Genomic DNA, 16,436 nt, shown 5'->3' on the forward strand with positions numbered 1-16,436 from the left:
AAAACTAAATGGATCGATAGTACAACTTACAAGTATCGGGATTGGTACAGCTTACTTTTTCAAACAAACTATCAATATAGACCAACTGAATTTTTAGAAATATATCGATGAACTAGAATAGGACCAAGCCGACCAAGCTAACTCTGCATGGAATTGCTATTGGCAAAGTGTGACCATGACAATGACACGGTCTTACTTTGTTCTATACAAATCTATGCAAAAACAGCTGATACGGATTGTAAGCCTTTCAAAAATAATCCAGTTGCTCACTCACATAGAGAAAACCTATTATTTATGATGAATATTCAGATATGATGGTAAATTTGCATAGCCCAGATGAAATCTTCGAGTTAATCAGTGTGGTTACACACGATGCTCCCCATAACCACGCTAAACTAACAGTAACTAGTAAAAGCGGAAAATTTGGTATCTGAGCAAAATTAAGGGCACTTGAGCAAACGTTGTTATACAAGTAGATTAATTAATTACAAATGAACGTCATGCAAATTGATTATAATTGAAATAACTATTTATGATTGTGTGAAGAATGAGTTTGATTGCCAATTTACAGATAAAGTTACAGCTACAGAAGATAGCTAGCAAACGTATAGGGAATGACTACTCAGGTTGGCAGAGAGCGTGGCGAAGAGTCAATCTCACATTATCATCAATAAAATATAAATCGATAAAAGTTGTATGGGTCTGCAACGGCTGTGGGGACCTTATTCCCACAGATTACTTAGACCGCCCGAAAAGACCAACCTATTAGTATAGTTCGCCAGCGTCACTGTTACCTTTTGAGATTAAAAAACCGTCCGGCAAAGTCTGTAGCCACCTTTAGATAAAGCTATCTGAAACTTCCCACTGGTCCCAAACAAAATACAAACAGTTCCGAAAAATACCAACTACATACATTATTATTTTTTTTTTTTATACTACGTCGGTGGCAAACAAGTATACGGCCCGCCTGATGTAAAGCGGTCACCGTAACCTATGGACGCCTGCAACTCAAACAGTGTCACATGCGCGTTGCCACCCCATTAGAAACCTGTACATTCCCTTTTGCTGTGTTAAGTACACAGCAAAAAGGAGTGTACAAGTTCCAAGGAGGGTTCGGGTTGCCGACGACTCAAAGGACAATAAACGGAACAAGTTAGTTCCGTAAGTCCTCCCGTCATCAGCACACCGCACCCTCGTTGAGCTCTGGCAGCCTTACTCACCGACAGGAACACAACACTATGAGTAGGGTCTAGTGCTATTTGGCTGCGGTCTTCTGTAAGGCGAAGGTACTACCCCAGTTGGGCTCTGCTCTAGATTCGAGCGAGACGATATCCGCTGTGCTGTGCCCTACCACACAAAGCGGAATATCATTCGCTATGCCCTACTACCTACATTAAAGAACGAATTTAGCTTTCTTCACGACTGCCATATAATTAGTATTCATTCCCGGACGATAAAGAAATGCAGTAAGAGTAGTGGAAACGATAATTAGAAAGCTGCCCGCATTAAGCCCGAGACTTGTGGAAATCGCTTCCACGAAGTGTATGGGGGCTTACGTCGCTCACACTTTCCCAATTATTTATAACACACTAGAAATAGACGAAAATGGGCGACGCTCCATAAAAACTGATGAACTTTGTAAATATTTAAAACACCTATGTACCTACCTACACAGCTTTGACAATAAATGTTATCTTATCTTAATTAAAAGGTATCCCGTTTTCGAAGCGTTTGACGTGTGTAGTTGTGTACTTGAACAGTCGCTGGTTGTACTCACGATATTATATCGCTAATATGTCTCACGAAAATTTAACGTGTACACCTAACACTCAATATGTTAGGTAATTTTCGAAAGTCCCAAAAATATGTGTCACAAAACTTGTGTACGATATTAAAGCAGATAACTGAACAAATTTTGTATAGAACCCGAAAGCTACAGTTTTCCATTCCAGTCCATAAACAAGCACATACAATACACAATCATCAAGAATAAGTGCAAGAAAGTTGAAAAATGCAGAAACAAGAATTCGAATCATTAACTTCAATCACGTTAATCTCACTTAAAATTCTTCATCTTAAATCTTAATGCTCTTACCTATTTCGATAGTTGCGAATAACAAACAGATTAGTAAGGCATGTTATACTATGTATGTCTAATTGTCTACCAACATTAAAAATAGTAAATTTGATTATAGCAAGACCAGACCGCGCAACCTTTAACTTCTGACCTTTGTTGTAAGATTTGTTTCACAGATAATGTTTCCGTTACTTATTTCTCTGGTGTACCAAATGGTATTACAAGTACACCACAACTACCACAAGCACTTCAATCGCTTGATATTCAATTTGAATAATTTGGTTTTATAAGCAAATTACCTAATTCAAAGTGGCATTAATACGTCACTTTACTCTGAAAAAGTAGTGAACAGCAGCCTCCCCTAACCATTACTTCTTCTTCCTCCTACCCTCATCCCACGTTTATATGTGGGGTCGGTACAACACGTCTTCCTCTTCCATTCTCCTCTATCTTTCGTCATCTCAAATTCCAAATTCCAAATCATTTATTTGTCAAACATAGGTACAACAGTAGGTCTTCAATGTGTAGAAAAGTATCACTACGCTTCTCACATCTTTCTTTCTCATATCCTCTTTCACACAATCCATCCATCGTTGTTTGGGTTTACCCCTCCCTCTCCATCCATCAACCTTGATCTTCAACATTCTTTTGCCTATATGAACCAAAAATGACCCACACCGAGTAACATTTTCCAAAAAATTCAAAACGTCAAAAAGTCACGGCAGACGGCAGAGGTAAAGTGAAGTTTACTGGGTCAGTGGTGGCCAACCGGTTTGTGGTTACGGCACTCGCAAATTTGCTTGCCGGCTTATATTAGTCAGAGGAAACTCCTTGCCTAATGACTCACTATCTTTATCGGTCCGTACATGTGGCAAGCTGATGACATATATAAATATATGTAAGTGTTTTTTTAAAATTATGAATGGGCTTACTCTTGACCACAGACTAGCCAAAGGCAAAGACGTGGCCTACGATGGAGTGAGCTCACCCAGAAGAAGCCTGTAATGTAGGTGATAAAGTTAACGTTGGCGCTGGACAGCCTAATTTATTAGTATTAGTTATAATAATTGATAAACTTGTCACCTCTATGCCGCTTTGGACTAAATAAGATAGAAATACAACTCGAATGTTTCAGGTTATACACAGATTTATATCTAGGCTTCTAGATTGCGGAATTATATGTATAGTACATTTCGATAAAAGTAAGGCAAATAGGATATTCGAATTGAGTGGCGGTAAATTAAAACACGACCGAAGGAAGTGTTATAAATGTCATACAGTTTGGCGAAAATACAATAAGTAGAATAATACCCTGTAACCTTTTTTGAGTAAATAAATTTAAAATAAAAAAAATCGAAACGGATGTCTTTCCCATCACGGAACAATGGTATTCCGGACCTTTGGGAGGCGTGCGCGGGGCCGAAGCCAACACGTAGAGGCCCTTTCGACACTTTAATGAAATGTAAGGGGTACACCGAGCGGATGTTGCCCTTGCCCGTATCATGGGACACACGCAGAGGCAACACCCGCCAGGGTGTAAGGACTATTTGAGAGTTAATGGAATCTAAAATGAACTGGTCTATTTTGATGAGAGTGATGGACTAAATACTGGGCTATGGATAAAAAACCGGACGCCTGCCTAATAAAACGGTATCCAATTTTATTTCCGGCAGACGGTGACTCGTCCCCACAAGATGGGCCCCCACAAAAAGCGACATCCAAGATGGCTCAAGGGCAACACCGGTGTGAGAACTCAAGGGTGTCGAGAGGTGTACACCGCTTTCTGTGAAGTCACTGCACCAACTCGCGTCTTATGCAAATTTTCACTTCCACCCCTGGAGCATGTAGCCCTAACGACTCCACTCTGGACGGCCAGCCAAGGCAAGCCAGAGGTAGAGAGTACTGTCCCACCCACCCGCCTTACGGGTAACAGAACTCCCCAGGAGCACTCGGGTACGTGGGGTCGCTGTTCCCCAACAGCTCGCCACAAGCTGCCCTGCGTTGACTGATTGCACTGGTAAAACCAATGGGCGATGGGGTCGTCACATCCCTTATTAATTCGTCCGGATAATTCGTCCTTGTGCTGTAGTAGTGTTTTACAGTCATATGACCCTTTAAAGTTTTGATACCTATCTATAAATTACGTAATATGCTAATTATCGCACTAGTGCAGTAAAATAGTATCATATGTTAATGTTGTAAAAAATGTTATATTGTAATACTAGTATGTGTTATTTTCTGTTGAAACGTCGACATGGAAATACTTCGAAGCGTGACTGTAACACCAAACCTAATTTCCTTATCTTGCCTCGAAGAATTTCCTTTTTAAAGTTTTCTAGCCGTCAAAGAGAAAATGCACATTAGAGCAAGAAGGAAGCCATTATTACTCAACGAACTCTTCCTGTAATCTATCTTTATTTACACAATTATGGACATTAACCTAATACGAAGTGATCTTTTACACATTGCTGCTGACTACAATATTGGTGCTCAATGTTTTGAAGTAGAAATACAGTTCTACACAAGTAAACAAGTGTAAGGAACTTTAGTCCTTCCTTTCATTGCTATTTTTATTATTTAAGGAAATATGTAATTTAAATCCGTCAGAGGCTAAAATGCCACGATAAATAAATAAATCAGTGAAATAATGTGGCTATAGTTGTTTTATTTTTAATGTTTTATCCTAACGAGTGTCCTCTTCCTTTTTACGTCACATAATATCTAAGTTCTAGTACCAATCCACCTGCCTGCTTGATCAAGTGATATTATTTTTTACAAGCTTTTATTCAACTTGCCTTGTTAGTATGTTAGTGTGCGTCAAAACGTAGAAGCTAAATCTGACCCACTTCCCGGTTTTATACCACGTCGGTGGCAAACAGGTATACGGCCCGCCTGATGGAAAGCGGTCACCGTAACCTATGGACGCCTGCAACTCAAGGGGTGTCACATTCACATGCGCGTTGCCGACCCATTAGAAACTTGTACACTCCTTTTTTGAAGAACCCCATACTGTAGTTCATCGGGAATACCTCGACAGGCAGCTCATTCCACAGCCGGAGCGTTCGTGGGAGGAAATTCCTCTGAAACCGCACGGTGCGCGACCATTTAGCGATAAAAGCTTGTGCCAAGAATGAAATTTTTGAAAAACTTCAAAATAAATCCAACTAAGAGTCTAAGCTTAAACGTATTCTGTTCGTGTTTCATGTTTCATAACAAACATATTTTATTTTATGCACGTCTCGTATTGCGTGTAAAAAGAAGTACAAGCAACCTTAACAAAGTTTCTTTTCGCCGATCACGTCGACCGAGAAATGTTATTGAAAAAATAACAATCCATCTCGACAAGTTCTAAGAAAGGCTTAAGCTTATTGATGTTTATAATTTAGTACAATGAAAGGAACGAACGACATTTCTAGAATGATTTCGCAAAATATGGACGCGGACATTCTTAAACGTAACGTCTCGGCCTCGTTGCCTAACCTTCTCCTTCTTCCCTATAAGGCAGTAGATTGATCTTTATAATCTGTGGAGAATACGGTAAGCGACATCTTATTAAGTGACAGCTTGCAAGTTTGTTTGAGTTTTTTTTTTTCGGACTTTTGCCACTGTACCCTAAAGGACCCCGTCAAGCTAAAAGTACCAATTCGGGTAATTAGTTTTGACCAACCAACCAACAGGCAAAACAATAACTCTAATTTATATGATTGGTTGGCAATGGCATTGCAGCAGGTAAAGTTGCACACATTACCTGCTTAATGAGATAGACTATTGTATAAAATTTGAACTGCCTGTTGAATGGATCATGTTTTTTTTTATAAATCATAAATACCTCGTCGGTCGTAATAGAACAATTATAAGTTATGAATATTAACTTCGTTACTATAATGATTCAACGACTGTGATGACAGGTCGACTAAGAACGATAGATGAAAAAATTCAATGCAAACAGGTTGCACGTTTACTTTTTTAATGATAAGTGCCGAGTCGCCAGCAAAAACTACACACCATAGTCAACTTTCCGTTCGCTATTTAATATGTGAGAACATAAGTAAGGACAGGGACTCTTATTACAAGGTTCTGTATCCCTGCTTATACGCAGAAGTGTTTTGCATCAATATAATAATGCTGAAATAAACGACACGTAAATACGTTTGAATGTCAAAGTATTTGATACACAATCCAAAGGTCACGAACTCAATTGTCTGTGGCCTGTGCCTTAAAATGGTGCTGTCTTAAACACCTACGGGTGACTACAATAACAAACGACTTATTTAAGTCCAATATAATAAGAACTTATTCAGACACTTATCCCGAAAAAGTCAGAGGTAGAAGACTTATAAGGAATAAACATTTTTGTGAATTGCAAAAACTGCATAGTAATAAAACCTTGGATTTTTAAACACTGTACTTTAATACGTCGGCGCCTATTGAAGAATCGTGGTATGTAAATTGTCCATCGCGAATGTAGGACACGGGTAAGACTAGCCAGTTATTTTATTCGTCGGTATCGACAAGTTGCGGTACAAAAGGTAATTGTCATTATTTACACGTTTCATCTTTGGAATGTTCTCACGTTTAAAGTTGCATTCAAAAAATATTCAGCTGTGCAAATCAGCTTTAACGATATGTGAAAAACGTAAAGTAACAGTTTTTTGCTTGTGTCTTTCTGGGGTTCAGTTGGGTGAGGTTTCCGGAGACATTGGCTACTAATGTCCCTTTGATGTAATGTGTGCGGTAGGTATAAGTACACATCCTAACTAAACGATCCTTTTTAAATTATTTCTTGTCAGTTTCTCAGGTTCTATACAAAATATCTATCATCTGGGCCTTTTCCACATGGGTCTTGAAATTAAACGCGGCCAGAATTCCAATTAGTTCCTGGCAAGTGGTACTGCTAATTCAGTAGTTGACATTCGATGTCCTGTCTTTTAGTACCCAAAAACATCGATGTCACTCTTTTATGAAACTCATTACCCTTATCCTTATCCCTTATCTTATTATTCTGTTGGTTATGTTATCTTATAGGAGACAAGTCATATAGCGTATTTACTTTGAATAAAGCAATACATGCAGTTACAATCGGAATGCGTTACTCGCTAACAATCTTAAGCCTATTAACACTGCAAGGTAAGCAAGTGGCATCTATACCTAACGATACATGTAGCGGCTAAAGATTGCGTGTCTAGTATGAATCATCACATCTTATACGCGGCTATCTGTTGGTAAACAGTCTGTATCTTGAATTGAAGTACATATGTAATGTGTTATGTTCTCACATCGTGATGAGTGCCAGGGAATCAGGACAGTAACATTGCTCCTATATTGGATACCAAGAATGAAACAAAAAAAGGTAAAAGGGAAAATATATGACATCGGGCGTAATTAAAACAACGTATCTAGATTCTGGAATACTGGACCATGTTGCCAGGCGCGTAAATCCTAAATCCTAAGACAGTTTCTTTATTATATAAAAACTGTATTTTCTCGGTAAATACATACATTCTCGCTTATTAATAGTAGGTGTAATTTGTACCTATTTGTGTGCTTCAAAATAAAAGTGATGACAATCTCATTCACTCGCTAGTTAGATTAGATTAGACCGAAACATAATGCGGACCATTCACATAAGATCGCGCTAAAATTGGATGCGCATCACATACATATATCAGAACGCCCGTGGTGCTCAAAAACGCCTGAAAACGAATCTAAAACCTAGACACTATAGTCTGCCTCTATAGACGTGTATATATATATTTGTAAGTACCTTGGTCAGATAAATCTGACTGCACAACAATGCAACCTGTACACAGTAGGATGGCGTAACCTCGTCGGTTGCATGTTATTAATACATAGACAGTATAAACAATGCTTGTATGCTATTGCATAAACAGGTTAGCTGTTTATGGCCAGATGACCGATATCTTATCTCAGAGTTTAGATATTTATCATAACTACAGTGATCATCATAAACACGTTTCACACTTTCACAATCATTGTAGGTAATTAAAACTTTTTTGAGATAGCCATTCAACAAAAGTGCATTTCTTGAGTTCGCCACGCTAAAAGTGATTTTTATACAATCGATTGATGTTACTTATAATATACTTTTACTGGTTTTTCACGCTTAGTCAGATAAGGTTATTACGGCAACATTGATGCTATTAGATTTCCATGCAATCAGGAAATTGAAATCGATCGGTTTGTGAGAACTAATAAAGTAGGTTCCTCGCATCGTGGTCGGTTCTAAAATGGGAACGTGGGATCCGATTACCTACACCAGCTTCTCAAAAAGGTTACTCGACCCATGGTCATTAGGTTATTTCAATGGTTTTTCTGGACATCTAAAGAGAACAGACGATTTTCAAACTTGGGTAAATGTTTTAAAAATGTTAGTGATAGGGTCTCGGGAAACATCACTCCGTCGGGGTATAATCGCTACAAAGAGAAATTTCCCGGGAATGGCAAGTCAAGCTTACTTATATGTATTGTTTGAGCACAAAGCTAGGCAATTAAAATCCTTTTAACGAGTAAAAACTTCTAAATTCAAGCCGCATCGGCAGATTGGCACTCTATAGATAATCCTATCCTGCAAAGAAAACTGCAAAAAGTGGATGTTTCAGGGTGGTCTTCTAGGAGACTGTTGCCCTCTAAAAGGTTAACGAACAGCTACGTTTTCATATAGGAGCAATGTTTCTTTAAGTGAGAGAACATCACTTAACGTCTAATCTCGACTGTTCTCGACTTGATGCATGCCTTGTCCGCGATCTCAAGTAGCTTTCAGACAGAAATGTTTATAGCCGTTTAATGGCGTCAAACAAAAGAATGAGTTGATGAGATTAAAGGCATTCAATGTTATCTAAATTGCAGAATAGAAATGAAAACATCTTAGGAGTTCATTCACCGCACATTTGTTTAAAATTTGAAGAAAAACTTACCCTTTGTCCGATAGAAAATGAAATATAGGTAACACTTATTCTCGAAAAAACTATATACATAAATCCCTGCGAATAAAAGGGCGTACGATGGATAACTAAGGTGGGAGTATGAAGTGGCGAAAGATAAGTTATCAGATGCGTCAGGTTTTCACAACAGCCGCCATTATCGAATGTTTACCGATAACAAAAGAGATACATAATTTCCAATATTCGGCCGGTTCTATTAATGATCTTAACCCACATATTGCCAGTTCGCCAGTCACTATCTTGTCAGTTAATCGAGAAAGGTAACAGTGCCGGAAAACTGACAAACCGATATCGTATAAACCGACATCGGCTTGTTCATATGCATGTAAAGGTGTGAAAATAGAGGTAGAATCGAGATGGATGCGAAGAAAGAGGCATAACAGACCGACAGCGCGAGCCAAAAATACCTACTACTATTAAATTCCAGAGGTAAAGTCAACGGCTGGAACACCTAAGCAGACAAAGTTTAAAAAAGAAAACAATATTAAAACGTATATTTTAAATGGTTGTCTATTGTTTGCCCGACAGTCATTTAACATAATATTCATTTGCCCGAATCTAACTTGCCTGAATTTCATTTGCCCGAATGATTTGTTTACCATAAAAATCATATGAAATACTCGTTTATCCGAATATTACCTTCCATAATCATACAATGCCATACTATTTGTTAGCCATATTATTAAGTGCAATAATATGGTTTCATAGAATATTCAAACGCCATAAGCAATTATTGCCATATTAATTGTTGCCCATATTATTACCTAACCTAACCTACTTTCTGATAGCAGTTTAATTTTCCAGGGGGGGGGGTTCTAACCTAACCTAACCTACTTTTCCAGCAGTTTCATTCTCCAGGGGGTCACAGTTCTAACCTAACCTAACCTACTTTCTGATAGCAGTTTCATTTTCCAGGGGGTCGCAGTTCTAACCTAACCTACTGTCTGATAGTATTTTCATTTTCTGGGGGGTCACAGTTCTAACCTAACCTAACCTACTTTTCAAGCAGTTTCCTTTTCCAGAGGTTCACAGTTCTAACCTAACCTAACCTACTTTCTGATAGCAGTTTCATTTTCCAGGGGGTCACAGTTCTAACCTAACATAACCTACTTTCTGATAGCAGTTTCATTCTCTAGTCCTTCTAGTACCTATTATAGTAGTTTTCGATTCTGCCAAAGCACATTATGGAAATTGACTTTTCTGGACGCTAATTTGTATGACAAATGATGGTATGGAATGTGGTAATTACGGATTTCGATGATTCTGACAAATGACATTATGGACACTGACTTTATGGAAAACAAAGTTTCTGGCACTACATTAATATAGTAAACAATGATTATGGCATAAGATGTTATGAGAAACAATATTATGATTGTTGAATAGGATGGCAAATAAAATTATGGCAAATGAAATTCTGGCAAATGGGGGTATCCCATTTTAAATGTATTTGAACATTTGAAACTTATTGCTAAAATTCAGTTCTGTTATTTGCCTAAATTGCGGTTGTTTCACTTGAACTGTTTTTCATTAACTAAATTGTATACTTAAAACCGCCTTAAAAATATGAAAGCGAATGAAGTGAAATATGAAAGTGTTTGTTTTGTTTGTTACACTTTCTCGGTTTATCGATTCAATAATGTCCGTAAAAGCAATCAGCCCAAAGCGTAAGGTACAGCGGGACAAATCTCGACTGGGTGACAAATGTAACTGGTCCATTTTTTCCATGTTTTACAATGTTTGCATTATCAAATAGAGTGTCCACCGGTTATATATGGTAGGCGTGTTCAGTGGATACATGTAGAACTGCGGCATGTAGAAGTGGATACAGCAAAGCAGTAAGAAGGTTCGAGTCCGGCCGGAGCTCGGATGTGTGATTTTTTTTTCCATTTTTCCTTTAGTTTAAAAATATGTAGTACCTAGTATTATTATTCTCTTTTTCCTTGCACTAGTTCGCCCTCACCCGAGTTTTCGGCCTCTCCCCACGAGAATGAACCGGCCTGGATAATTTAAGTGGGTCGGCGTCGGCGCGCATTTGCGTAGCGATAGGTTTAAATTCGTAAATTGCAGTCAGCGTGTCCGGTGGCCGCTGCAGTTCAACGGGCTAATAAACTGATACATTTGATACTATATTTCATTTATTACCGTTGTTCTGGGCAACCGATATCGCTGAGTAGGTTGTTAGTAACGATACGGACATATATACAGTAACTGAAAATCGTCTTATTCATCCTCAGAGCATTTACCTAATACCTAATAAGTACAACAAATATATTACGTTTTCGTTACTAAAATATGGGAGCCTATGTTGCACAGAACAGGTTACTTTTTTTTAAATGGCGGGCGTTTTTTCGATCCTTGAGGGTAAGTAAATAGGAAGTTTTCCTAAACTGAAGGCTTACAAGACAATAATCGTCTCCACAGGCGGTCCTACTCACAAACATATTTACGTAGGTATAGGTACCAATAGTTATCTGATTCGTATAGCACCAATTCAATCAATACAATACCTTACTGATTTGCGTCTCTATCTACATATATCTCGTTTGTATACAAAACTAGGAAGATATCTCAGAACAAAGGGAAATTACGCAAGTCATAAGAAATGTTGAATAGTAAATCAACGAACGGGAAACCCACACGAATCATAAATTGATTCGCCTCCGTTCCCCGACATTAATAGCTTCGGATTGAAACAACGATTCGTCGAATTGTTCTGATTTTTGTTTTGATGCATTTCATTAGAACTAAATTTGAGAATGTCTAAATAGGTGTATTAAGATTACTGCTTTGTATATATACCTCACTATCAGTGCAAACAATAGTAAGGCTGATGACCGCGAGTCGTCTTATAATGGGTGTCTATAGGGGTTGGTCTGTGGTATTTAAATATACCTACAGGCCGGAATCTCGCAAGAAAATTCGGGAAATGTTACTGTTACTGCTGCAGTTGTTCGGGGAATATCAATAAATCGGGTATCTAAACTACTCTGCTAGTTCTGATAGCCAAAAATAAACAGCAGATTACCGACGAATATAAAATGTGCTCATGCGACGAGGGCAAAGCTGCAATGGAAACCTAGTAATTTAATATAATTATATAGCATTTCTAGTTTCACTTAGGAAGCGAATGCCCGAGATGGTTGACTGACTCTGCTCTTACGACATAGCACATGACAATACTATACTCGTACCAATGCTTGCAATAGTAGGCGCAAAGGTTGTCACCTTTAACACTGTGGTAGAAACGAGGGCATACTTAGCATTGTCGTAGTAATAAGTGTCGCGTTCTGAGTTGCGACAGTCATTCATACTATGATAACTTTTTTTAAAGTTGTGTTAGTTTTATGGATTAATCGCATGGCGTAATGTACCTAACCTAGCTTGATATTCTATAGTATTTGAATTAGGTAAATAAATGTGAATAAACATTTTAGGCGACAGAGTACAGGAAATAGAGGTAATTCAAAAAATTCTGAATTTCTTTCTGGTGAATCCGTAATATCCGTATTATCCGTTTTATCCAGATCCTATAAGACCTTGGATCCAGATCTCAAATTCAATGGATATCTGGATAATTCGGATATCCGGATATCCAGATCTCAAACCCTAGTTGTGAAGGTTATTTTACCAAGCTCTATGAGGATTATGATTTTTAGCATTAGATAACAGTATTATGTTTAGTAACTGAGCTTATGGTGATGAAAAGGGATCCATGACACTCGACTCGAGTATGGTCATGATCAATAAGTCCAATAACACATAAATATAAAAGTAATATAAATGGCGCATGACATCATTCACTACATTTTTAGTAATAGGTTTATTTATATAGTAAATTTTAGAATAAATCAGTTTTTACTTAATACGCCACATACGCGGCGTAGGTATAAGAAAAAAAAAATTGCCGACTATAAATTTAATACACAAATATTTCTAATTTCGTAAATACAATTACCCTTATGACTGCTCACTATATGAGATAAGGTGAATAAGGGTAATTCCGAAAGTCGTCTAATTTCGAAAGTCGTATAAAAACCAGCATTATTTCCATCATAATTATCAAGATTTCCCTTTCAAAATTACCCGAGCATTTCTGTGATTCGGAATTACCCTAAGGCACCTTATATCTGATAGTGACAACATACGAGTCACAAGCGATTGTTATTATAAAAGGTACATCAGAATTACAAATTTCATTCAGCAAGCGGGCATTAGTCCCAGTGCGACAGGAAATGCTCGGAGCGGTATTTTGTATGCACATTGTAACTAATAGGTAGTGTATAATAATCGACTTCGCCGACAGATATTATTCTGGAACTGTCAGGAATGTAACCTCTTTGGAACTGTCTTTTTTGTGACATACTTAAGTGGCAAAGTAGCAAACAAATCGCGTTTACCTTCGGCTTTGGACTCTTGAATGACTAAATGGGGCCCTTTACGCTCTTTTCTAGGTCATATTAGCCCGGAAATCGATCTATGAGATGATGGAAATATTATCCCGTATAGATAGTTGGTCGCGTGATAAACGATATAACATCGCCGGGGATGGGAACAAGCGCGGATCCAGCTTCGTGCCCAGGGGGAGGGTCACGTGGTAAAGGCCCAGGCCCCAGTGTGGGGGGGGGGGTCACGCGGTACACATCACACAAATAAATGCCCTTAGCGGGATTCGAACCCAGGACCGCGGCTTAGCAGGCAGGGTCACTACCGACTGAGCTAGACCGGTCGTCAATGGAACTCTAATAATTCATTTGTAGTCAATACTTTATTGCACTTTCCGACATATGAGAACCTAAGGATATGTTGTATGAATTTCGGTAATAAATTACGTGTAACGTCTATCTACGTAAATAATATTGATATGCAATGTTTGGATACACAGCTGTCATGGACGACACATGACGCAACGCGACACAGTTCCACTTAGTAGTCCACTGACTGCACACTACCAATTTGTAGTACAGCGTTTGTCAAACTGTGGGGCGCGCCCTCCAGGGAGGGGGGGCTGAATAAATGCACACATCTCTCAGTACCTCGTATTCAGTACCGGGTTCCGGGTACCGGTGGTTCTTAGTCCAAGTGATATGGCGAGACCTTTTCTTCAAGTTCTGCACTATCGTGTTTGAGTATCCTTGATCTCTAGCCTAAACAGTTTACAGAGATACAAAGAGCAAAGATACTAAAATTTTTTAAATACCAAATTACCAATGAGGTTCTCAGATCATATCAAGACAAAGCTAGCTAGTCTGGGCTGAAAAAGGATATCAGTTGCAGCATTTTCAAAAACCGGCCAAGAGCGTGTCGGGCCACGCTCAGTGTAGGGTTCCGAAGTTTTCCATATTTTTCTCAAAAACTACTGAACCTATCAAGTTCAAAACAATGTTCCTAGAAAGTCTTTACCAAGTTCTACTTTTGTGATTTTTTTCATATTTTTTAAACTTATGGTTCAAGTTAGAGGGGGGGGGACGCTATTTTTTTCCTTTAGGAGCAATTATTTCCGAAAATATTAACATTATCAAAAAACAATCTTAGTAAACCCTTGTTTATTTTTAAATACCTATCCAACAATATATCACACGTTGGGGTTGGTATATAAAAAAATTATCAGCCCCCACTTTACATGTAGGGGGGGGTACCCTAATAAAACATTTTTTTCCATTTTTTATTTTTGCACTTTGTTGGCGTGATTGATATACATATTGGGACCAAATTTCAGCTTTCTAGTGCTAACGGTTACTGAGATTATCCGCGGACGGACAGACAGACAGACATGGCGAAACTATAAGGGTTCCTAGTTGACTAAATGACTACGGAACCCTAAAAACTTGCAGTACAGCATTAATCCATTATTTTTAAGTTTTTGCAATGTAGTCAAGGGAAGGCATCCACCTCTAGCAGTGATTAATCAAAAAAAATAGTTCATAACATACTGAACTTCAAAACAAAACACATTTAAAAGACCTTGATTTAAGTAATTTGATTAATTGCAGTCCAGTTTTAACTTCAACCTTGACATCCTTAACTGGATTATGCATTAATGAAGTAATGCAGAGAACAGCCATTTGGAGCTCAACATCTTGGAACTTAATTAACTTAAAAATTGTAATGTTATCAAGATAATTTTTGTGGTAATTTTTTTAGGCTACTTTCCTAGTCAAATAAGAACTATCTAAATGAATTTTATTGATTTGCTAATATGGAATTAATATGAAATTGAGTCGAGTGACATCATGGTCAACTCGTTTACTTTATTTCTTTCTATGTGACTTATTAAATAAAAATTGGGTTTCAAAATAACTACTGTCCATGTTTTTCTTATTATAATTATAATATAAATATGTACATATTTTAAATACAGGCAACAGCCCTTTGTAAATTTTTATATTTAAAATTGTAATATTTTTACTGGTATGCTCCAGTTGATCAGAGTAATTGGCCTAGTGTTCCATAAGGCTCGAATCCTGCTGGAGGTGAACATATTTCATAAAGTTTCTGTAGTATCACTTGCAGACATTTCTACTTGCATATGAACATTTTAAGTTATAATGGCTAAATAAAGGTTATTATGACTAATGCATAGGAATGGTCATAAAGAATCACTACATAGTATAAAACAAAGTCACTTTTTCTGTCCCTATGTCCCTATGTCCCTATGTCCCTTTGTATGCTTAAATCTTTGAAACTACGCAACGGATTTTGATGCGGTTTTTTTTAATAGATAGAGTGATTCAAGAGGAAGGTTTATATGTATAATAACATCCATTAAATAGTGGAGAAGTACTGTTATTTTTGAGGTTTCTAATGTGATGTCGTAAATAATTACATGCGGGTAGATTATATTTATTTGTCTACCCAGAACATTTATATAAATTAATATCGGGTAGTTTTGTGTTGTTTACATCTCCGGTGACATTTTGCTGGGACGTCAGTCTTCCGCGACCACGGCCAGTGCAACCTGGCCGAAACGTTGGGAAAAAAGGTAAAAATAATGTTAATTAATCGCATTCGACCTGTATGTGACTTTAAATATGTGTACAAAGCGCGAGAACTTAGTGTTATCTTGATAAGGGATAGGGATAGCGATAGGGATAGCGATATCACTACATAGTATAAAACAAAGTCGCTTTCTCTGTCCCTATGTCCCTTTGTATGCTAAAATCTTTGAAACTACGCAACGGATTTTGATGCGGTTTTTTTTTTAATAGATAGAGTTATTCAAGAGGAAGGTTTATATGTATAATAACATCCATTAAATAGTGGAGAAGTACTGTTATTTTTGAGGTTTCTAATGTGATGTCGTAAATAATTACATGCGGGTAGATTATATTTATTTGTCTACCCCGAACATTTATATAAATTAATATCGGGTAGTTTTGTGTTGTTTACATCTCCGG

At 37.7% G+C, this 16,436-nt stretch overlaps 1 protein-coding gene across 6 annotated transcripts in view; it reads right to left on the minus strand.

Annotated features, from left to right (window-relative positions):
* The window catches only part of LOC125230017 (huntingtin-interacting protein 1), a 69,097-nt gene that overhangs the window by 51,185 nt on the left and 1,476 nt on the right, over positions 1 to 16,436 (minus strand). Inside the window, exon 1 of one of the 6 annotated variants that reach the window (XM_048134933.1) lies at positions 9,013 to 9,064. The exons of the other annotated variants lie outside the window; for them this stretch is intronic. The gene's annotated coding sequence lies outside the window, so the exon portion shown is untranslated. Of the gene's footprint in view, positions 1 to 9,012; positions 9,065 to 16,436 lie in introns of those variants that run through there. 6 annotated transcript variants of the gene reach the window in all.

The sequence above is a fragment of the Leguminivora glycinivorella genome, chromosome 10, assembly GCF_023078275.1.
Source record: "Leguminivora glycinivorella isolate SPB_JAAS2020 chromosome 10, LegGlyc_1.1, whole genome shotgun sequence".
NCBI classification, from domain to species: domain Eukaryota; kingdom Metazoa; phylum Arthropoda; class Insecta; order Lepidoptera; family Tortricidae; genus Leguminivora; species Leguminivora glycinivorella.